The following is a 25,658-nucleotide window of genomic DNA, read 5'->3' on the forward strand; positions in this document are numbered from 1 at the left end:
AATTCTAGTCAGTTAGTTTTATCTTTTACTGATCGCAGCTAGTACGTTATTATTCAATAAACATGATGATTATTTTTCATATATATTAATAATCCTCAACAACTGATAAATTCATAAATAATTATTATCCACCTTACAGTATTGTAATTATATTACGTACTTGTTTTTATATAATAATACATACATACAAACATATATTATTATATTTGTGTATTAATAATAATAACTTTTTATTCCGATAAACATTTATGATAAATCATTCGTATAATATCAAAAATGTGAAAAACAAATAAAAGGTGATGTTAAAAAAGTAATAAAAAAAGTGAAATATTTAAAATAAAAAAATAAATAATGAATTAGGAATAATTTTGTTATTTATTTCAACAATTTGTGAAAATATTATTAAAATTTGGTTGTATCAGCATATTATACAAAACTATGAGTATAATCTATACATATCGTCCCCGTGCACGCACCACGCAAAAAATGTTTGATAGATTTTAATAAAACTTTGCAGATTTATACCTTAGAGACTTGGTCAATATCTCCAGTTAGAACTATCACGATATTCCTAATAGGGGTTAAGATATTTAAGAAAATAAATTAATCCTTTTACTTCATTATATCTCTGTAACCATGGTAAAAAAAAAATATCTCTGAGTTGAGATCTATATACCTTTAAATATTTTATTATTATTATTGTAATTAGCTTAAATTAGCACATTTAGCGAAAGTTCATGAATTTTGATTGTTTATTCTGGCTGTCGATATTCGATTGTCAAAAGTTAAAAAAATATGCTTTCAAGAAAGACAAGTAACTTTTCTTATTATTCAAAGTCAGCTAAAAGAATAAGAGTATCTCAGTTTTCTAAAACAGCTGAAGTGCAGGATTCTTGGTTAGCTGCTGGCCGAGAGCGCTACGCCCAGTCTCGTGTTGCAATAAATTTGCAACGCGAGTTGCGGTAAACTTCCTCACGAGTTCATACTGTTGTCATCGTAGAGCTACCATGGTTCATAAGGATAGAAATGGTTTTAACTATAACGTACAGATTAAGTACGTCGATCATGGACATATTGCGGCCATGAGAAGTGTATTCGTATTGTCATGCTCAGAAATGGAAAGGGGAACCAAAAGGGATATGCTGTACGACAAAAAAGGTTCATTTAGCTCCAATTCAAGAACCGCTGAAGGTACTTAAAACATTGTTGAATGGAGACCATCCAAAATCCAAAGATTTTCTATACATTACAAGAGTGTCTTTCAAATGACTTCGTTTAGAAATTTTATCAGTATTATTCTTATAACGATGATGATAACGAACACAACAGGGTCCAGGGAGCTCCGCCTACTGGCTAGACGGGAAAGGCGTTAATAATAATCAGGCACTGATAATTTTATCAGTATTATTCTTATAACCATGAAAATAAATAATACAACGGGGTCCAGAAGGCTAGACTGGCTAGACGGGAAAGGCGAGCGAATAGGCTATTAGTACACTAGAATATTTAATACAATTTTATTAAATCACAGTTGAATACAGTGGTTTTACTAGAAAAACCATCTACAATATTCAGAAAAGAATTGAAAAAAATTAACAAATAAAACAACCTTAATTCAGAATAGTTAAGATGGATCGGAGAAAATGTAGACAGAAATTCATTTTATTTTTCATCGTAAAGCAACCAAATAAGAAACATTTGAATATATCAGAACTTTAACGTTATTCGGCAACGTCGTCTAGTAAATATCCTCAAAAATATTAAAGATCAAACTAAATCCATTGAAAGAGCAGGAAAGTAAAATAATTAGCAATATGCAAGACAACAAAAAGAAAAACTGAAAGTAGAATTTAGATATATTTGGTTCATTGTATATTATATAGAGAGCAGAGAAATCGGACATATCTAAATATTATTTGTAAGCTGGTCACAAAATTAATTTATTAGAAACTAGAGTTTAAATAATTAATCATAATAAACAGAAATTAGATAGCTGAGGAAAAATAGTTTATCAAAATAGAGAAACTTTATTCCTGAATAACTATAAGGAATAAAATGTTCTGTCATACTCATCCTTAATTTTTGTTCATGTGAATGAATGAATGAATATCTGTCTTATTGGTTTAAGGAACATTCTATCATTGTCTTTCTTGGAATAAAATGTTGTCTTATTCAATGCTATACCATATGTTACATCATTCGTGATCGGCAATTTGAGTTGAGGTTTCAGTTGTTAAGATTTTTTTATTGATAACTTTACGCTTTTGATTGGGATTGCCTAAAATAATATTTCTTACTTTTTTGGCAACAGTTGTTTGGAAATTTTACTTTTTTATCTTTTTAAAAACTGTTAGAAATACTCTTTTTTCAGTATTTTGAAATTATTTATTTTTTATTTAATAATAAAATAATTATAATTTTATTATATTTTCTCAGTATTGATGTGATCGTTTAACATTTTAATTTAAAATTTTTGAGTAAACATTTTTCGAGTGTTTTCCAGTTTATTTCAATAACCGTTTAGTATCGATTTATAGATTTTTCTTTGAATATAGAAATAGTGCTGAATAAAATAACATAAAGGATGAAAGTTTAAATTATCTAACTTGGGTTTGATTCCTGTAAAGGGTATGGGATTTTTTGTCAACTACTTGACTGGTCTGTTGCTATTCTCTCTCTATTACTGTGCTGTGATAAATTTTTAACCTTAACATAATTACAGCATGCTATATCCTCATTTGTCTGCTTTATAGACAACAGTATTATTGTCTTATCTTTTACGATTTTATCTTTAAAATTTCTTTCTATTATCAAATTAATTATAACTGAAGGTTTAAGGGTAAATGAATCGTCTATCCAGTTCGTCTCTTTAGAAGAATCTCTTATTCATTTTTTAATTTCTTTGTATTTTATCAACCTATCCAATTTTAATATTTCACCTCATCAAAATATTTTTTTTAAAGAACGTGTCCACAGAATATCCGAGTTGTAACAGTAAAAGTGTATGTTGTTAAAAATTAACAAAAAAAAAAAAAATCACATTAAAAATTATGTCGACAAAGAATTCTGTTGCATTAGAAATCCTCAAGTTTAGAATTAATGAAAGAGTCTTCACAATACTAAATAATGCACAAAAATTATTTAAACTATTATTAATTTATTTATTTTATAATTATTTAAAAGAATTATTAGTATTTAAACAACATATTCATTTAATTTATAACATGTACACTTTTCTTTTCTTTTGTTTTTTCTTCGTACTAGTTTCGAACTATTCCTGTGGAATCTAAAATCTACTCTGATGAATAGATTTTAAATTATTATTACTCGATTTTAATAAATGAATTGTAAATCCATTTTTAATATTTTGATTTAACGTGTTTATATATTTTTTTTTTAAATCGTATTAGTATTATTTTTATATTTAACATTTTTATGAGTCTTATGATAAATATGCTTTTGAAATCCTTTTTTATTTTCATCTGATATCTTCAATTTGATAAGTTTGAAACTATTTTGGTGTTTTGATTAGGAAAAGACAATCAATCGACTACTGTCCGGCATTTTGTTTTCTCTATATCATTCTTTATTTTACATCATCCGTCCCTCTGAGACGAATCTTTTAATAGAGATTTTGTAACAATTCGTGCAGTCGTTCTAGAATTACAGGGAGAAAAATAAAAATACAACGCAAACACATTACTGTCTACTAAAAGGTTTGATAAAAATCGATTTCAAGAAAAAAAAATTAGGTTCAGCTAACTATTATTATACTTTGTGGATAAAGGTAAAGTGATGATTCGGGTTTTACTGTGTAAATCCTGAATCACCACTTGCCAAATGAACTCCTTATATCACCTAAATATAATTAAACAGAAGTGTCTAATTTAATTCTTTTTAAAGTACTATCTACTATAAAGATCATAATCAGAAGCAAATTTCTGTTTGCTTCCTAAACAGAAATATAGGAATTAGCTTTGATATCTATTTCATATCCTTTTATTGTTTACTTATTATAATCTTAAATGTTCGAAGTGTTGTGAAATCTGTAGATTATAAAGACTGCAATTTATTGTTTTGCCCGTGACCCAACTTTATTATTAAAACTAATATTAAAAAAAAAAATGAAGTATTCCAGTGTGTTTTTCTACTTTTATCGATCAATTAGAACCCTAATGAATGAGATAGCTTGCATATCCGTGACAAAGAGAGAGAACACCGTCCATTTTAGTTAAGGGATTTTTTCTCACTCGTTAGAAATTATTCACTCAAAAATCAGTCCAGTGAACTTACAATTCTTTAGCGGTTTGTGGCTGTTGTTATAACAAAACTGTTCCGTTTCATGAAGCAATTATTCAGACATTTTCCTGTTAATACGGTACATGATTTGAAAGTGGAAGTCGATATATATTTTTTTCATAAACTTCTTTATCGATCAGTTACCTTACCGTTGAATGATAAACATAAAACCTTATTTTTACGTATGTGTGTCATATTTGTTAACCCCCTGGAACATGCAAACAAAATGAAACACTGTTATAATTTAACAGTTTATTGTGATTTATAAACGGATATTCCCTGATAAACCTCGGTTACCTCGATGTGTACACCTTTACAACACGCGGCAAATATTTTTAGATTGAATTCAAGGAGTATACATATACACAAATCACAGTTTTATAAGCCCTTATTAACAGGTTAAAATAGTAAAATCGTAAACAAAATGCTATTATTTTCCTCCATTCTTTTAATATCGACTCATTTTCCTCAGTTTTTCCAAGCAGACTAATTTCAACTAAAATGATAACCTCAAAATGAATAACTTAAATTCTTCAATAATCTCTTTCGATTTACTCGTACACAGATCAAATACATGACTACGTAAACCTTCAAACATCGCACAAATACTAATTTTTTTTTTCAGCTAAAAACAGTACAATTCTCATAATAAATGCACTAAAAACTTACCTTAACGAATCACTCCCGAACTTCTAGTTAGTTCTGACCGTCATTATTTAACTATCTTGTAAAACGATTAAACCAAAGATGGAATAGACATTTTCTGAGATAAAAAATAAATGTGCAATAAAATTATTAGCTATTTTAATTATCTCTTTGCAAAAAAAAAAATGCATGTATTGAAGGTTATTCAAGCCTGCTAGTTACACGGTACATCAGGATTTTAAAAAAATATATATTTAAAATTGTTTCATAGCCCTGGAGATACTCAAGATGTCCCTGTTATCATTATCGGTTCCAATTTAGAAAATCGTGACAATACCAGTTTTCTGGTATCTGGTCAAGTTTGTATGAAATCAAAGACGGATATCTCTACTTGGTTTTTTTTAAGTTCTGTCTTATTTCATTTTAAATATTATTATTTCTATATTACTCAAAAAGTATAATAATCTGGTTTTGGTAGGAATGCTTATTCGTACATAATCTGTGTTTTTCATCACGATGGTATAATTCGATTCTTATAATTCGTAAATAATCGGTACTGATTTTTATTAAACTGGCATCAAACGTTACGCCTTTTCACATGAGTGTCACTTTAGTAGCGTTTGAAAGTAAATAGAATGGTGGATAATAAACGTCATTTTAGTGTATCCAAACCGAATAATTATACTGTATTGGTTGTATCGAATACCGATAGCAAATAGTAGTTTGTAGGTGAAAGATAGAATATATCAATTTTTTTTATATTATTCTCTCGAACTTCAAATACGCATAAAAACATTATTAAGGTGCAAAATATGATAAAAATAAAACAAATAAGATGATAATTAATACTTAGATGATACGTTAAAACTATATTCTTGCGGAAGATATGAAAAAAATATATTACGTTGCGGAACTACGTTTACATATACCTATTTTTTTTTTGTTTTTTTTTTTACCTAAATCTTAATCTACCTACAGACTATCTATAACCGTTTTAAAAACAAATCATACTCACAGAATTTTCAAAAACTGAGACTATAAAAATATTAAACTAATCGATGGAAGTCCAAAATAATAACATTAATAATTGTGATGTACTATGAGATATATTAACTAGTCAACCGATGTTTAAAATCAAAGATTGGATATTTCGACTTGTTTTTTTTTTTTTCATTCTATCAGTAGGAAATTATTTTTCTTTTGTATGAAAAATCATAAAAATGGAAAAATTATCCCTTATATCAAGAAGTGTGTGTTGGTTGTTTACAGTACGTGCTCACATTTTCATTTTGAATGAAGCACTTCTACGCTAGATCGCATCACATACAGTTTAACCAAAAGTACGTTTAACCAAACCTTTTTCTACAATATGTTTTACAACTTTTTTTATTTTAAATATTAAGCTAATTATTTGCTTTTTTTGTCTGTATTATTGTTGTTATAATTTTAAAAATAATGTTTATTGTACAATACATTTCAAAATAATTACCTTAATATTAGATGTATACTTAAATGGAGCTTTAGTTTTCATGAAAGCATTAATTTAAGTGAATAGATTTACGTTAAGTAAATAAATTTACGTTAAAGTAAGTGAATAAATTTAAGTTAATAGATTAAGCATAATAGAACGAAACAAAGTTGAAAATATATCCAAAACCCCGGCTCTTACGTCACTATTTTGGTCATTATTTTTCTTCATTTTGATTTTTTTGTACGGTAATGTTTTTATTATTTAATAAAAACGTTATTTACGAACGATATAAAACGAAGGGAACTGTTCCAGATAAAACCATTATAAAATCTTGACAAGAATAGCACCATAAAATAATTAATTCTCCTTATATTATAAAATGGTAAGAAAAATGTTGAAAACATGAAAAACGCAATAATTCGAGATCTAATTAATTTAATGGGACGGGATATGGCTTAAAACACTCGGATAATCAAGTCACACCTAATGAGGACTTACACAAAACTTTTCCTCAACTCGAGGTCGAAGTATGAGCGAACATTGGTTCTCCCTAAAATATGACATGTAAGAAAAACGCTGAAATGGCTGTCGCAAAGCGGCCAGGGGGCACAGACCCCTTGTTTTCAGTAACTTTGAAGAAAAATTATTGTAATGTATAGAGTTTTGACCCTAGTATGTCATATCCCAGGTATTAATATATTTATCCAATCGCTAAATTAAACAATTTATTCTAAAAAAAATATTGAAAATGGTTTTGAGGTAGTATTTAACCGAATAATATAATTTAAATAAATTATTGTTCAAAATTTAAAGTTGTGTTTGATAATGGTTATCAGCCAACTGTCGTTCTCATCAAAATTGAGAAACTTCTTAACAGGATTTAAAATGTTTTTTTGTAATCTTTTATTCTATTGTAAAATCAGAAGGTAAACCTTTTTTGTAAAGAAATTTATTAAAAAATGAAAAATTAAAACAATTATTTTTTTAAATAATTTTTATGAAAAATTAAACGTTGTAATAAGCTTACGTAATTTCGATTCTTAGATCCTGAGATTATATGCGCGTACCGTAATATATTTATGTAATTGCAAGATACAAATATCTATTTAGTAAATTTATAGAAAGTTAATGTGCATTAAAATTCAACCGAATAACAAAATTAAAAGAAATCTTGTTTATGATATAAAATGTTGTATAGGATTATGCAAACCGACTTACTGGCATTCAAATCAAGACAGTAAGTATTTCGATCTAGATTTATTCTCTTAAAATATTATTCCGTTGTCAAATTTATATAATAATATTCTTGTGTTGTTCATTTTAACTTACATAAAAATAGACAAAAAGAGATAAAAATTAAACGTTAAAAAAAGACTGCCAAAAAAACATTGCTCTTTAATATAGGATAATTAAAGAGCGTGCGGGTGACAATTTTGTATGTAATATTTGTATTTAGTATAATATTGCTTTCAAATTTTTTAAATTTATTTAAACATAAATATATATGTAGCCTATGACACTCCCGGTAACGTAAGAATTCCAACGCGGGGTCATACATCTAAATTCAGTTGATATGCTACGGTGGAACATACATACGTACATAACTCTGACATTTCTCTCATTTTTGGGCAGTCGTGTAATAAATTGTTAGAGTGTAAACCACAGTGAGTATTTTTTTAAAAGTAAATTAAAAATATTTCAATTTTTCATAGGTCTAAATTTATTGTACTAAGTATTATAGAAATCTTCAGCTGTTTTTAATTTTTACACATTCGAAAAAACTTTTTTTAAGTTTGTTATTGATAAAAGTTTATTTTTTTTGTTTATCGTAAACTTTATTAAACCAATTTTCTCAATAAAATTTTCTACACATTTTGATAATAAAATTTACGCATTTATTTAACAACGTTATTGCACTTCAAATTTAAAAAAAATATTTTCGTCTCTAAATTTTTCTGTTTATGTTGGATATTATGAAAAACTACGGGAAATACAATTCTGGGGCCTGTTTTTTCGTTTTTCAGGTCAAAAACATGAGAAACCAAATATCTAGTTTGCTCCAAGTACCCTGAAATTTCACCGGGAATACTGAAATCCGCGTGAAATTTTTCGCTATCTGTAACTCGATAACAAAGCGTTTTCGGACATATGTTTGTAAGAACGTTTTTCCTTATTTCAAGTTGTTCTATTTCATGTTCTTTCAAAGCTCTTTTTTTATTTCAAACTAGATTACCCTTATTTTGAACCAGTTTCCAGATTATTTTCCTTTCCTTTTGAATCACTTGAATTTATATACATATTACATATATACATTTTATGTATATACGAGGTATGATAAAAACATACGGTGAATAATTTTTTATTAAAAAAAGTAATAAGGTTAAATAGAATTCGATTTAATCTCCTTCAAAGTACTGTCCTTGGTTAGCAATTCACTTATCCCAACGTTGACTCCATGACTGGAGGCATCTCTGGAAGGGGTCTTTCGGAAGGGCTTTCAGCTGCTCGGTCGTGGCCCTCTCAATGTCAGCAATGGTGTCAAAACGTTTTCCTTTAAGCACAGTTCTAATTTTTGGGAAGAGCCAAAAGTCTGATGGTGCTAAATCCGGTGAGTATGGCGGATGTGGACAGACAGGAACACTTTTTTCGGCCAAAAACTCGCGAATGAGAAGCGAGGTGTGACACGGCGCGTTGTCGTGGTGAAGAAGGAAGCCATCGGTCCATTTTTCTGGTCGCTTTCTTCGTACGTCGTTTCGCAAAAGTTGCAGTACACCCTTATAAAATTCAGGGTTTACAGTTGTTCCCCTTGGAACGAACTCTGATCGCACTATGCCCTCACTATCGAAAAAAAACAACGAGCATGACCTTGATGTTGGATTTTGACTGACGTGCCTTTTTAGGCGAGGAGATGAACTGGTTTTCAATTGGGAACTCTGCATTTTGGTCTCAGGGTCATAGCCATAGACCCAACTTTCATCTCCAGTTACAATTTTGGCCATGACGTCCGGATCTGCATGAAGACGACCCTTCAACTCCGTGCAAATTGACACACGATTTTCCTTCCGTTCATCACTCAAAAGTCTGGGAACAAATTTTGCACTCACTCGTCTCATTTGCAATTCATTAGATAAAATGCTTTGAACGGATCCGCACGAGATGTTAAGATCTTCCGATAGCTCTCGAATAATCATTCGCCTGTTTGAACGAACCATTGTTTCCACTTTTTGCACATTTTCAACTGTTTTTGAGGTTACTGGACGTCCCGCACGCTGCTCGTCTTCAACAGACTCATTTCCGTTTTTAAATCGGTCATACCACCTGTACACAGTCTTCAAAGTTACCACATTATCGCCGTACACCGATTCTAACATTTCGTGAGCTTCTTTGGCACTCTTTTGCAACTTAAGACAAAACTTAATGTTAGTGCGTTGTTCAAAATCCATGTTGCGCGACAGACGCGATACATATGGATGTAGCGTCGGCAGTTGCCGCTATAGAAATTCATTCACCGTATTTTTTGATCACACCTCGTACATATTAATGTAGTTTATGACACTCCTGGTAATGTACGGATTCCAACGCGGGATCATACATTTAAATCGGTTCAGCCGTTGAACTTCTACATTAGAATATACATATATACATACATAGCATAACCATAAATACATTACACTCCTTTTTTGGGCAGTCATATTAAAAACAATTTTGCTTCATAAAATTATAAAATATTTAATCTAAAATTAAAAAGAGTTATTTTATGTTTTACAAACCGATGACAGAACAATTTCCAAACAATTAGTTTTTAGACGATTAAAGTTTAACCTGATTTCAAAAACGATACATTTATTCCACTAAATTTATTGAAAATTATAAGCTATGATGAAATTCAAACGAATAATAGAATCTTAAGAAATTGCTGTTCATAATTTACGATGTGTATGAAACTATACTAACCAATCAAACACGTTTTTAATCGAAAAGATATAAATTTCTTAACTTAATATTTTATTCTATTATCAAATCGGTAAGAATAATGTGCCTTCTTTGGCACACGGAAATTGATACGATGCAATAAATTAGATAAATATTTTAAAATCCGGTCAATGTTTTCCTGAAAAAAAAAATTCATAATTTTCCTAAGATGTAGATATGGCCCACAAATTTTATAATTTTTTTAATATGTTGAAATGGCAACCCGTGATTACCTATATTGTCTATAATTTTTTAACGAAAGGGACAAAATATTTATGTGAAAATAATTTATAAAATTTGATAAGTATGATAAAATTCAACCAATCTACGGAATTAAAAAAAGGCATTTATAATTCTTACACAGTATGTATGAAATAATGTTAAACAAAAAATCAACGGTGTCAGGATCAAAAGACTGGCTACATATCAATTTAGGGTTTTTCAAGGCTGGATATATTCTGTACAACCTGGATTTAGATTTCTTTTCATGAAATCCCGTTCGAATATCAAATCTATAACAACACTGTTTTTGTCGCAATGTCATAGAAAGAAACGGTTAAGAAAAAAACTTTATCTAATATTATATTGAAATATGAGGAAATTTATTTCTTGAAAGTCGTTTTTCAAACTTGGTCCTACACCTTCTGATATTTTTAATTTAACCCGATTGCAAAAATTAAATTTATCTCTTAAAATTTATGGAAAATGATCGGTCATAATAAAATTAAACATTTTATTGTTATGAATTACTACGCTTTCCTGCGAACCGGTATTCGCTAATCAAAAGTCTTAACATGTTGTTTTCATATTATTTTATTCGAATATAAAATTTGTATGAAAAAATAATTTTGGCGAAGAATGTGATAAAATATAAAATATTAGAAAAGGATTTACTAATTTTCTGTAGTTTTTATGGTATATGGTTTTTTTTTATGTATTACATTATTTACAATCAGTTTCCTGAACAGTGAAATTATAAGTAAATACATGAATTTAAATAAATAAGTAAAATATTAGTTAAATGAAATAGTTAAATAATAATTATAAAAAATTAATATTTTTTCTGACCATCTCTCATATAAAACATAACCTCTTATTTACGATTTGGTGAAAGGCGCAGCTCAATCACGACACGATCACACAAAAGTACCTCGATTAGAGTGAATATTTAATTCAGATTGTATAATAATCTGAATCAGATGCAAGTGGAGGTTTTTTTGTTGTTGTTAATAAACAATGTAATTGGGAACAGGTATTGTTTCACATGTGACTGCGGTTGTCGTTAGCTAGAATGGCGAGTGTTCCCCTCGCATCCGGCAGATGGCGCGGTCACTGGTACAAGCTGACCGTTAAAAAAACTGTTTTCTCGCGGTCGCGGGTATGTGACAGATGCGAAAAATAGATACAAACAATCTTTGATGCGGGTTATATATCGTGCTAAAATTTGAGCTCAATCGGTGCAGAACATTTTGAGTTTTTGAAGCGTACACAAACGAACTTAACATATATATATATATATATTCAAATGTAGCAATAGCGAAGCATTTCCGGGTCTGCTAGTAGTACAATAAAAAGTATAACGAATAAAGTACGACTAAGCGTAAAAAGTACAAACAATTCGGAAATGAACTATTAAGAACAAAATAAAAATTAAATGGTAGTATAATTTAACATAGGTATTGATAACAATATAATTAAATAGTTAACAAAACGGAACAAGCAACTGAGTATATAAAAAATATTGTCACAAGTCAGACACGAGAAAAAAAGAAGACATATAAGAAATTAAAAATGGTCATATATGAGAAACAATGTCAAAACCAGGAGATTTAAGCAATTCATAAACAACAAAAGAATTCATATTACTATATTAAAATAATTCATAAATAGTATCAGCGAAATTTCAGTAAAAAAAAGATGATATTCAACGTACAACAGCCTCTAGATCCAAAACATGCAGCCTTTTTAGTTGTCTCACATATTCACTATTATTCAAAAGACAACAGCCGGATGGTTTTAGTGCGCGTTAAGCTTAAGTACATACTTTGAACTTAGCCGGTTGATTTCTTCACGAATCCCTAAATAATGGTGGATCTCCTTGTTCTTCACAAACCATGGTGTCTCCGAAATGTTCCTCAGCACTTTGTTCTGGAATCTTTGGTTGATGCCGATATTGTAACTGCTTACAGTACTCCAAAGTTGTATCCCGTAGGCCCATATTGGCTTTAAAAAAGTTTTATAAAACAACGGTTTGTTATTTAACGATAACACGGCGAAAACCTTCTTCCTAATAACCAGTTCGGCTTAGCTTGATATTTAATTGTTTCCTCCTTTCTCTCAAATGATTTTTCCATGTGCAATCCAAATGGAGTCCTAGGTATCGTACGTTGTCCGAATAAGAGATATGAACTCCATTTAGGCAGCAGACTCGTGGTAAAATGTTGAAAATTATTTTATAATATTGAAAATTCCGACCGGCTGACTTCTTACACAAACTGTTATACTCGTACTTTTATCTAATTGTAAAAGAGGAGTTTGGAAAAGATTTAAATACGTCATTTAAGTTATAATTACGTATACAACAAAAATTCATTCAAAGGTAAATAAATTATATATATATTTTTTTTTTGTAATTATAGGAAAATTCTTTTTTAAATATTAAAAAAGAAATGTTCTAAAAGTGAAACGTTTATTTAATTAATAATATTACTTTTTTGTAATTTTAAAACTATTGAATCGATTTACATAACATTTTTCTATTTTAATTGTATTTATCTTATTTCATATTCTTTAAAATATTCTGTTGTTTAAAAAAGTCTAATTCAAATTTGTTAACGCAAAATGAAAGAAAAAAAACGAAAAATAAATTTTTTATAAAAAAAAAAGTCGCATCGCGTTGTACATTATAACACAAATGACAAACTATTCTATACAAAAAACAGGACACAGGACGTTGATTGGTTCAATGATTCAGAATGAAATGCAGTAAAGAGGGAGATGGTAGAGAGGGTTTTAGAGGGGTATTGTCTCCGTTAACAAATGCAGTGATGTAGACTAAAAAGTAAACTGATGTTGTTAGGACAACAATCGACAAGAACAAGAAAATATAAAACAGCAAACAATCGCAACAACAAAACTGTTAGTCGCTTTTAAAACGGGTGAAAAATTTCTGTCGGCATATTCGTTGTCAGTTGTAAACAAAATATTTCAAGTAGCATGCGCAGTTTATAAAAGAAGTAAGTGAGGGGGGCATACATTAATAAGTACTGGCGTGATAAGATCTGTAGAAAATCAACCCTTAACTTAGTACTACTCGTGGCTTGGCAGGTCCGGGGCGAACAGTCCAGTACACTGTAGTGCCTACGTCTAACGCCACGTAAGGACATCATACGGACCGACGGCGGCGCCTGGACGCCTTTCGATCCACAACAGACTAACAACGCAACGGTCAGTAATTCGTAAATAGAAACGGATACAATTCACTATAGTCTGTATTTATTTCTTCACTTTTTTTTATTCTTAAATGATTTCATGAATTTTTTATGATAATTTCCATTATAGATTCTTCAAATATATTTATTGTTATAATTTTAATAAATTATACGTTAATAAATATAAAAAAATCGAATAATTACGTTTATAAAAGTGAGAAAAAATATTTATTCAAATTATTAATTATTAACTACTTCTTTAATAAAGTATATTTAATATTAATATTTTAACTCGTGTCATTTAAATAAAAAAATTAAAAAAAATCGCTAAGTTTCTTTAAAAAGAAAATAATTTTAAATTATATTTGATTTTCTTTACTTCCTTATCAATTATATGCATAGATTGAATCGATATTTATGATTTTTTTGTGCCGATAATTATCTGTAGAGTTAGTCTGTAGAGTTATATATCTACATATTTCTTCACTTTTTTTTATTCTTAAATGATTTCATGAATTTTTTATGATAATTTCCATTATAGATTCTTCAAATATATTTATTGTTATAATTTTAATAAATTATACGTTAATAAATATAAAAAAATCGAATAATTACGTTTATAAAAGTGAGAAAAAATATTTATTCAAATTATTAATTATTAACTACTTCTTTAATAAAGTATATTTAATATTAATATTTTAACTCGTGTCATTTAAATAAAAAAATTAAAAAAAATCGCTAAGTTTCTTTAAAAAGAAAATAATTTTAAATTATATTTGATTTTCTTTACTTCCTTATCAATTATATGCATAGATTGAATCGATATTTATGATTTTTTTGTGCCGATAATTATCTGTAGAGTTAGTCTGTAGAGTTATATATCTACATATATTTTCTATATAAAAAATTTTTGTTTTCTTGGTTTTCTGTTTTCCCATTATTATTTCATTTTGTGGCTCAATTTTCTGTCTTATTTTTTTACGACAATCGGTTGTTATTTTAGACAATTTTTTTTTCTCTTGAAACACTTTTATAACTCTTAAATAATTGTTTTATGTGATATTTATTAATTTTTTTTATCTTCAGAATTTACGATATTTATTTAATTTATATCTTTTTGACTTTTCTAATCCTTTGATTTTCACGTTTAGTTAATCCATTTGTTTATTTTTTCAAAAATAATTTTTTTCGTTTAATCTTTAAGGATTTATTCTAGACAAATGTCCATAAAATATGAATCTTCTCATTTTAATTTCGCCTGAAACTTTCGAAATGTTTCGTTAAATTTCTTCGTTGAATCTCTATATCAAAATATTTTATCGTATACAGTTCGAAACATTTTTCAGAGAAATTTTCTTCCTTTCGTTTCCAAATTTTTAATTTCAGCTCTATGAAAGTTAGGAACTTTCTGGAAAATTGCCTTCGCATATTTAAATAATTTATCGGTACTTTAGCCCTTCTATTCTGTAGAGCTGAAGTATTTAGAAATCTTTATTTTTTATTTATTTTCCAAGGCTGAGTTTTCATTATTGTTATTAATATAATATCCAGTTATTTCCCCAAAATATTTTAATTTTAAAGTTGATTATTCTTTTAACATTTTATTTCTATCTGTAAGAGCCCATTTTTTATATTTTTCATAAATTAAGTTTTTTCAGAGAATAATTGTAATACTGTTTTCTTGGATATTTCTTTTGATTTATTAATTTGATCCGTTTCTAGATTATTGGTAAATACTGCTAAGTCTTCTGCTAATAGTAGACAATCGTTTCAATACTGTTGTTTTGTATAAAAAAAATTTTTCTATATTTTGTAATTCAACTGCTTGTTTTACTATTAGCATTAGAAAAATTACACAATAATTACGTAATATTAGGTATTTATTATGATAATTAAAGATTTTGAAATTTAAAAAATTTTTTTATTCGATAAGATATGAAATAATTTTTTTTGTTATCCATATTGAGTAAACAAAACACATTTAGTTAAACACTTCTATTTTTACGAATTACGTTAATGTCTTTCTGGTTACTTACTTCTGATTTTGTTATTAGTTACGCACTTAAATTTCAGACATGGTATAAATAAAAACCATAAATAAACAAAAAACCATTTCGTAAAATCAGATTAAAATAAATGTCTGAAAACCTTTCATTGTGAAAAATGTTGCCTCGATCCTTGAATATATAATAAAATAGGTGTTAAAATTATTATTAATATTATATTAATACATTATTTAACTATTGTTTATTAATGTAATTTTTTTAATATACATACAAATAACAAAAAAAATCTTAATTATAAAAATTCTTGTCGTGATTCAAAAAAACCTTTCATTTTTACTGCTAGAAAATTTAAGTCCCCTTGTTACTACATAAGAGAATTTCGATTAAAATTCGTTATTATTAATCGTCTTACAAAGCATATTTAAACAATTTTTTTTAAATAGGCTATTAGAGAATATACTGTCTTGCATCAGAGTGTATAATAAAAATAAATCAATTTTTTATAAAATAAAACATTATTTATTCAGATATTCATCTAGAATAGTTAACAGACATCAATATTAAAATTAATTTTTTTATTTCTTGCACCTTGTTCTACTTTTCCGACTTATTTAATTGATATATTTGTCTCAGCTTAACTGCGCGTAAATCTACCTTACATTTTGGAAAATAGAATAGTACATCTATAAAAAATAATTCAAATTATTGTTTGATTTGTATGAAGGATGAAGGATTTTTCTAATTCTGCCTGCCCAAAATAATGCTTTGTTTAATTAACTACTCCTAAAAGATCAGTAAATAAAATATTTAATGCTCGAAATCCAAAAAGCGTTATGTATTTACAGCCTTTTAATTTTAAAAAATATACCATGTCTTCAAATTAATTGTTTTTCATAAAGATATAATGATGAAAATAATCAACTTTTAAGTTTTGGTATTAACTATTACTAGTAATAGATACTACCAAAGTATCTATTACTAGTAATAGGTACTATATAAAACAAATCAGCTGTATACGATTTAAAATAAAAAAGAAGTAAATAGACTTACAGGATTAAATACTTGATAGATTTATAGAATTTTATAGGATTTATATAGGGTTTTATTTATAGGATTTTAACATATTATGAACACAAAAAGGATAACAAGCCGATAAAATTTAATAACGATTAAACTTAACAATTAAAGCTTGAAAGAATTAATATAAGGTTTGAAAAATAACAAAAGGTTTACGATTAATATTAACCTGAAAAATTTTATTACTATTAAAAAAATATATGTATATAATTTTTTCAATAATAGAATTTTTCAAGCTAATATTTTTTTCGTTAATAAATAAATAAATAAATATATATATATATATATATATAATAAACAAGAAACTCTTACACTTATGAAAAGGAGATAAAGTAAAAAGATTATGGGAGATTCAAAATACAACATAATTCAGTCTATCTTTAAAAAAATATTCCTTACATTAGAATTGTAATAAACTAAGTTTGCTAAAGGAAGACAAAATAAATGGTTTTAAAAAAAAATTGACTGGCCAAAGATAAAAAATTATTCAAAAAATATTATTAAATGTTAATAACCTTTACGATTATATAGGTAAAAATAAAGTTGAACTTATAAAAGAAATAGTGAATTACTAAAACTACGTATTGACTTGGTAATTATTTTAAGAAAACATTTGACTTTAAAATTTTTATAAAATAAATAATTAAAAAATACAAACTTCTAAAAAGTAAACATTCTGATTCGATATAATTTAATGACAATAATAATAATTGATTTTTTTTGGAAGGGAGGTGAAAATGCATTTACGCACGGAGTGTCAGGCTTTCACTGGTGGTATTATCCAATCGCCATCATCGATTAAAACCACCTCCCTTTCTAACAGGACTCGACCGGAATCGTTTAATACATTACTTCAGGCCAAGTTCTCCTATCCTAGCCTGAGAAGGCCGCTACTTAATTTTTACGATTAACCAGGTCACCCACCTTGGTCCTGAGATTGATGCCGACGAATCGTGCCACACTCTTCCAGCTGCTCAGGTCACAGAGCATCATCGCAAACACGTTGTGGCGGCTCGGAGCTCCGAGATCCTCCTCTAGTGTCCCTCGATCTGCCGCCCACCGAGCACATCCTCCCGTACACCGAGGCAGTAGAGGCAGTCGGGGGACGACGCTTTTCCTATGACAAAGAGATAAGCCCGGAAGTACCCGTAACCAATTAAAAACTGGATCAGGTAATACTCCACCTCTCCATGCCACCGCTCCGGCGGTATGGAGAGGTGACCAGAGGGATAAGTCTTACGGTCCATTGTACTCTGGTCTTGTGGTCCCAGGTCTCTTGCCTTGCGAGAAACGTGCGAGTCCGTGCCTCCTTGGCGATAGTCTCCCGGTCTTCGCCTCTCCGTCACCTCCTGCAGGCTGCCTGGCGCTCCCTTGCCCCCAAAAAAATAACTCGGACACAACATAACGCAGCGGCTAAAGTGGTACAACAATCACTAGCTACAATACATAAACTCATCGAGAACACCCATCCCTACTACAAATACTCACCAACATTCATACTCTAAAATACTAAATACAAACCGTGCTGGGATGTCAACATTTGTATGGATAAAATAATCTCCGCAAATAGACCAGATATTACCTTCCAATCCTTTTTTTTCTTTTTCTTTTTCCTGTTTAGCCTCCGGTAACTACCGTTTAGATAATTCTTCAGAGGATCAATGAGGATGATATGTATGAGTATAAATGAAGTGTAATCTTGTACATTCTGAGTTCGACCATTCCTGAGATGTGTGGTTAATTGAAACCCAACCACCAAAGAACACCGGTATCCACGATCTAGTATTCAAATCCATGTAAAAATATCTGGCTTTACTAGGACTTGAACGCTGTAACTCTCGACTTCCAAATCAGCTGATTTAGGAAGACGCTACCTTCTAATCCAAAAAAAAGAAAACGTCACCTATTTAATCGACAGTGCCATTCACAAGACACAAACATCCAAACTAAATATACCGAAAAGATAACCAAATACACCGATCTAGCAATATAAATAAAAAGAATCTGAAAACAAGAAAAAAACATCATCCCCTTCATTATGTCATAGGCTTCACACCCCACACATTCACACCACATCTAATACTCTGACTCAGTACATACGTGCACAGAGACTTCCAGAAATCAGTCATACTCAAAACATACAACGTCAGATCTTTCTTTAATATAAGATCACAATAGTATTTGTTCTAATTGGCATAGACCAATCAGTCCAGATTAAGACCTCAATCACGCGAGGGAGAATAAAAAAAAAGTAATAATAATAATGAATGTATGATAGTATGAAGCCACATACAAATTACAGTATATTTTTGAAATAAATACTAATTTTCAGTAAAAAAAACTACACCTTTTTAAAGGACACATTAAAAGTGAAAGTTAAATATTGTTATTTGGATGCAATTAAAACTTTCAAATTAATATCACAGCAGGGTTAATTTAACATAAATATATTTTTAATTAGGAAAACGTTATTTAAAATATTTTTAAATACTTTAACAAAATCATAAATAATAATAATAAAAATAATAATACAACTTTACTTTAAAAAAAAAAAAGTTTTATTTATTTTGTACTTTTTGTTTAATAAATTATGATTTAAATATAGGAAATTTTTCTGTAAACATTATAATTAAATAAACGAAATGAATTGGAAAAAAATGAGTATTGTAGTCAAAAACCGTTTACAAAGATTTTACTTAAACTTTAAATCAGGTAGCTATTTCGATTGTTAAACTGCCAACAAAAGACTTTGAGAAAAAATTTGATGTGGAGACCACATAACTTCCGTGTACGCCTATTAAATTACATATACATATTTTTTTAAATGAAAAGTACATTAATAACTTCTGCTAACTCATCATTTTTTTAATTGTTATTATTTGGGGGGGGGGGGATTTATTTTAAAAATTGTTTTACAATCAAAGGCTAATAATTATTAATAAATCAATATATTTAAATTTAAAAAAAGTTAAAAACATGAGATACAGTCAGATTTGAATCGATGTGCCTTCCTCTTGTAAGATCCAAATATTTTATTAATTAAAATTTTATTTGGCTATAAGTATGGAACTAATGAAAATAAGTACCACTTTGATACATCTTTGGAAAGCTCAGGACTAATTACTGCAGTTAAGAAAAAGTCCAAAAAATCCAGTTCTTTTAGGATTTTGGTCTTTTTTATACACTCTTGGTCTAATCTATTGCAGTCAAAAGAGGAGGTGAATAATTAGATGTTGTAACAGTCCTAAATCCAAAATTTCAACATCCTACGGCTAATCGGTTTTCAGTTATGCGAGATGTATACGTACATACGAACGTACGTTCAGACGTCACGCCGAAACTAGTCAAAATGAATTCAGGGATAGTTAAAATAAATATCTCCGTTGAAATCTGAAAACCGAAATTTTTCGCGATCGCAATATTTTCTTTATTTCGTACAAGGAAATAAAAAATGTATGTAATGGAATAAATAAATGAAAAAGTAAAAGTAATCTTTCAGTTGATACTTTTTTTTTTAATAATCCAAAAATGATAAATATTATGTAATGAAATGTAATGTTTCCTTGTCAAGCCGGTGAATTATGACTATAATTTCTGTATTTTGAGGACATTAATCGATAAAAGTTGAAACATTTATTTAATTTTTTTTTGAAAATAGATAACCGTGTAATTGATTGAAGAACATGACCAAACTTAATAATAATTTATAAATATTAAACGATTTAAAATAAAAATATCTGGAAGTTATCTTCCAGAAATTTATTGGTAGCGCTAACGTGAATCAGCTCCAAAAAGTATTATGGAAGAAAACGTACAAATAATTTAAAAATGAGTCGTTTAATAATTAATAATTTCCTATAGTTCCTATTGCTTCTAAGAGAAACTAATATGAATTATTCTAGATCTTTTTGAGTAAAATACAATTTTTCAGACGAATTTTTGGTTCTAATAGTCTAAGAATTTCAGATATATGTAAATTTTCCCATGTATTCATAACATGTAGACTAAAACTTTCATTTATTTCTAATAAAATTTAATTCATCGCATAAGTATGAAGCTTGTGCTTAATAACACGGGTAGTGAATTTTTGTTACATTAAAGAAGATGTTATTGTTAAATTTTTTACTTAACTTGTTACAACTTTATGAAGTTTGACTTTAGGTTTTTATTTTGAGTGTTTAACTATAATTTCTGGAGGATACACACAGGAGTATCACCAAAAGGTTTCCAATTACGGCGGTTGGTTTAAATACAGAACTATATGAAGGAAAATTAGAATAAGTTGCCTATATTAAAATTAAGCTATAAAAAAAAACAAATCTTTACTGTTCGTTCAGCTACTATTTGTCATTATCATGCATTATGTACAACCTAAAATTTAAGGTAAACTTGGAGTAAATAATTTTGCTGTTTTTGGAGACAATAGTCGATATATGTATATATCTTTTTATGTAAAACGTTTTTAACTTTAAATTAATGGAGAAAGGATATTAGTATAATAGTTAATACACCGACAAAGTTACTAAATATTTTCTAATATGGCTATCCAAATATTTATCCATCCTTTTGTTTTAACAAACTAATTTCTCTGATAAAGTTCATAATAATACTTTAAGTCACCTAAAACTATATTTTGAGATATAACTACACCCCTTCAGAGATTCAAAATTATTTTTATATCTAATTTTAAAGTACTGTCTATATACGTACAAGTTATAGTACAATAAATAGCTGATACATATATGATAAGTGCCACGAGGCCTAGATATCAGTCAATCTCAGGAAATCATTACGATCAGGAATGTATTGTAGATGCAGCGTTTGTTTTATTGTAATATAATTGTTTGTTGTATTGTTTGTTTGTTTTATTGTAATATAATTTTAGTTAGTTCCATGGCAATGTTCGACGTGCAAAGTCCATGTATGAATCTCATTCGTTAAACATCATAATGTTTTTTGTCTTATTAATAATTATTTAAACGTATATTAAATAATAAATAATTAAGCATTGTTAATTAAATAAATATTAATTATAATATTTTAACTTATAAATAAAATAAAGTTCTCTTTTTTTAAAAACGGAACTCGTTGGGTTTTGAACTTACCTTTCATAAATAATTAAATTATAAAAAAGAAACAATTTATCAAAAATTAACCTATTCTTTAAAATAAATTTAAATAAAAATACTTCAATGATTACATCACCAATTTTTTGAAAACTTTTAACAACAGGATAAAAATTTTTATCAAATATTAATTAGTATATAACTGAAATTGAATAAGTAAAACTATTTAATTAACTAAAGGAATTTCTTACCAGATCTGAAACAATTAATACTCTTTTCAGAGGGCGTTAGTGTTATTATAAGAAGGTAAGTGTAGGGTCGAGTGATGTTTTATAAATAAACTGATACAAGAATTCTACCCGTAATACAATAATTCTATTCCTCGTATGGATGTACTACTACGAAGGGTTCTAAAAAAAGAACAGGTGGATGCGAAGCTAAATGAAGGGTAACACTAGGTTGTTTACATTATAAGGTCACGATCGAACACGGTGTGAAATTGGATTGTAAAATCCCTTCTTCCTGGTACTATAATTCTTACCAATAATTTATATATAAAGTTGTCTGTCCAATTCCAATCTAATCTAAATCGAAATGCATTGTAAATACGATGTCATTGTGAAATTGTCAATTCTTTTATTAAATTTACGTTCTTTTTTTTTTAAATAGGATTATGAATTCTCACTTAAAAATATGAATTAAATATTCCAATTATAAACTGTCAAGAAATTTATATTTAAAAACACAGAAAAAATTAATAAAATGTTATTTTCTCCACTTTTGACATTCTTAACACGATACGATAAAAATAAAAAATAATTTGTTAATATGTTTGTTTCAAGAATCAAATCCTGAAAGTTTTTATAACAGGCACAAAACAATTTAAATACCTAATAGTACTTTAAAGTGATACAAAGTGAGGGATCTCAAAATCGCAGGAGTCACAGTATTAAGTAGAACCTACTTTTCCCATTTGTTTTCTAGGAAAAATCTGTGGCATAAACTTTACTTAATCATTCGTTAATTAACTAACAAATTTTATCTCCGATGAGTTTAAGTGTTAAAATCTATTATACTCGAGATAGGTAAGTTACACTAAGGAGTTAACAGCTGATGGATCTTAATAAGATCAGAACAAATTTTCTGACAGACATAAAAATTGAACAATTCTTTCTTTCTTAATGTGCAATTGCAATCTATTCAATAGTGAACTATTGTTCACTAGTGAACAATAGTTCACTATTGAACAATCCCCCCATGGCTCATTGAGATGAGAATGATATTTATGACATGTAAATGAGGTGCAGTCTTGTACAGGACTCAGGCTAACCATTCTAGAGACATGCTGAACTCTAACCACCAAAGTACACCGGTATCCATAGTCTATTACTAAAATTCGTATAAAAGCAACTAACATTTACTAGGCTTTGAAACTCGGAACATTCGATTTCGAAAACTAGCATTAAACAACTGATTTACGAAGAAGAGATAACCATTGGATCAGTCTGGTGGGCAATTTATGTATTGAATCTATTTTTACTAATCGCCTCATAAAAACTGGGAATGTACACAAAAACATGTAGCAATTTAACAGTGGGGTTTTAATCGTGAATAAAAAGGACGTATCAGTCAAGAGTATTTCCTACGCTGATCCCTTTATCTGAGGAACCGATAATGTGTAGTGTGTGCGAACGATAACCCCTAAATAAAAAAAGTAACTGGATGTGTACAAGTCCTGAAATAAATTAAATTTTTTTTGTTGATAAATCTAAATTTTAATTCAATTTAATAATTTCTAGGGAGAATTTAAGTTATCATTAAAATATTTAAAATGTACATTAATTAATAATCGGTTTATTTCTAAGATTTAGAAATCTGAATATATGTTTTTCGATCACTTTAAATTATATGACATCACTATGAATTGAAGTGGATTGGGTTTTGTTGGTGGAAGATTGATGGACATGGACACAAAATTTGGTGAGATTTGAACAATGGATTGATTAGATATTTAGATTTTTCTGTTTTTCCTAGCTATAACATAGGAGTTGGACGTATTTAACCAAATGATTTAGTTAAAATTATTCTAAGTTATACTACAAGACTGTGCAAGAGTATTAATTCACGCAATTGAAGTAAACAAGGAGTTAGAAAATTTTTCGTCTTCGAGGCGAAAAATATTCTAAGACCTCACAGAGACAATTATAAGGGGTATCACTTTTCTCTTTTTTCCCGACAACCTGTTCGTCTCAGACCAAAACCCCCCCGATCTCCACCGATCCGGGCCTCCGCTACCTCCTGACCCCCAATCCAAAAAATCCCCAAACATAACCCCCAAAAAATCCTCGCCCAGCCAAATCCTTACGTTTCTAGGTGTTTCACGCCATTCCTGACTTATCCGACCCCTGACCCAAAATAGCTCCTCCCAAAAAAATTTCCGACCCTATTTTTGACATTAATAGAGAATTTTGCATATTATTCTCTAAGTTTAGTTGAAATTGGGTAACATGTTTCGACGTTTAGAAAAAAAATTATTTTCGTGGAACAGCGACAGTGATGGTGTTTGTCATTTCACGTTTAAATTCCAGTCAAATTATTTTGAGAATAAAACATTTAGTTCTTCCTTTTTTTAGGAAAAATCAGACTATATAATATTTTACAAATTACTATAATTTGTACACGATTTGATGTTATCGAAAGAAATCAATTATAGTTGTTTACTTTTGACATTTTTTAGGTTTTTTTTTTGTAAGAAAAAATTGTCTATTTAGTTCCTTATTTTGGTTTTCTGGTTGAATGACAGAACATCCGGATAACAGATGATGTGAAATTAAGTTGACCGGTTGGGTGAACCTTTTGTGAAATTACTTTTGATTATTTTTCCGTTATTTGTTTATTCCCTTTAATCAAAATACAATAATTTATTTGGTTTAGAAAAAAGTACTGTATTTATCCATGAAAATTACTTTTACAGAAATTCATCCATGAATTTTACCTATAAATTATTATTTTTTTTATCGATTTCCCAAGTTATTTTTAACAATTACTTATCGTTATTATAAACTAAACCCACCTGATAATTAAATTAGTTCTAACTGGAATCCAAGTTATTTTATATAGCAATATTAATTTAATAAACAATAAGATCAAAAATTTAAATAAATCGCTTAAAATTACTTATTATTTTAAGTAAAAAATTATTTATTTCTTTTTAGTTATTTTATAAATTTTTAGTTATTTTTATACGTTTTTATAATACCTTACTTTTAATATGCAGTCGCTATAGACTCCGTAGTTCTAGAAATGTAACGAATGTATACAAATTGAACTGAGAACCTTCTGCTGCCTGAAATCTTTTAATAATATTTTTGTATTTTTTTTACATATTTATTTATATTTTTTATATGGTTCACCCCTCCACACACACCCTTGCAATGAACCGATACGACCCTCACCAAACAGAAAGGGCTAGGTAACAAGAAATTTTAGGGAAAAATTTTCTACAGAAAGAGCAGAATAAAAAAATATTTTTTTGGTTTTAAAAATAACATTTTTTATAATAAAATAATAATAATAACTATTACAAAAAATCATCTTTCTAATGTAGTTTTTACCCTCCTCTATCACCATATAATCTTGAAAACATGATTTTTCATAATACACATTTTTAGAAAAGCTGTATACGAGACGA

At 28.4% G+C, this 25,658-nt stretch overlaps 1 protein-coding gene across 1 annotated transcript in view; it reads left to right on the top strand.

Annotated features, from left to right (window-relative positions):
* Positions 1-13,536: 13,536 nt before the first annotated feature.
* The window catches only part of LOC142328980 (uncharacterized), a 177,159-nt gene continuing 165,037 nt past the window's right edge, over positions 13,537-25,658 (top strand). The window contains exon 1 of the mRNA XM_075373206.1: positions 13,537-13,834. The gene's annotated coding sequence lies outside the window, so the exon portion shown is untranslated. The remainder of the gene's footprint in view (positions 13,835-25,658) is intronic.

The sequence above is a fragment of the Lycorma delicatula genome, chromosome 8, assembly GCF_047948215.1.
Source record: "Lycorma delicatula isolate Av1 chromosome 8, ASM4794821v1, whole genome shotgun sequence".
In the NCBI taxonomy this organism is placed as follows: domain Eukaryota; kingdom Metazoa; phylum Arthropoda; class Insecta; order Hemiptera; family Fulgoridae; genus Lycorma; species Lycorma delicatula.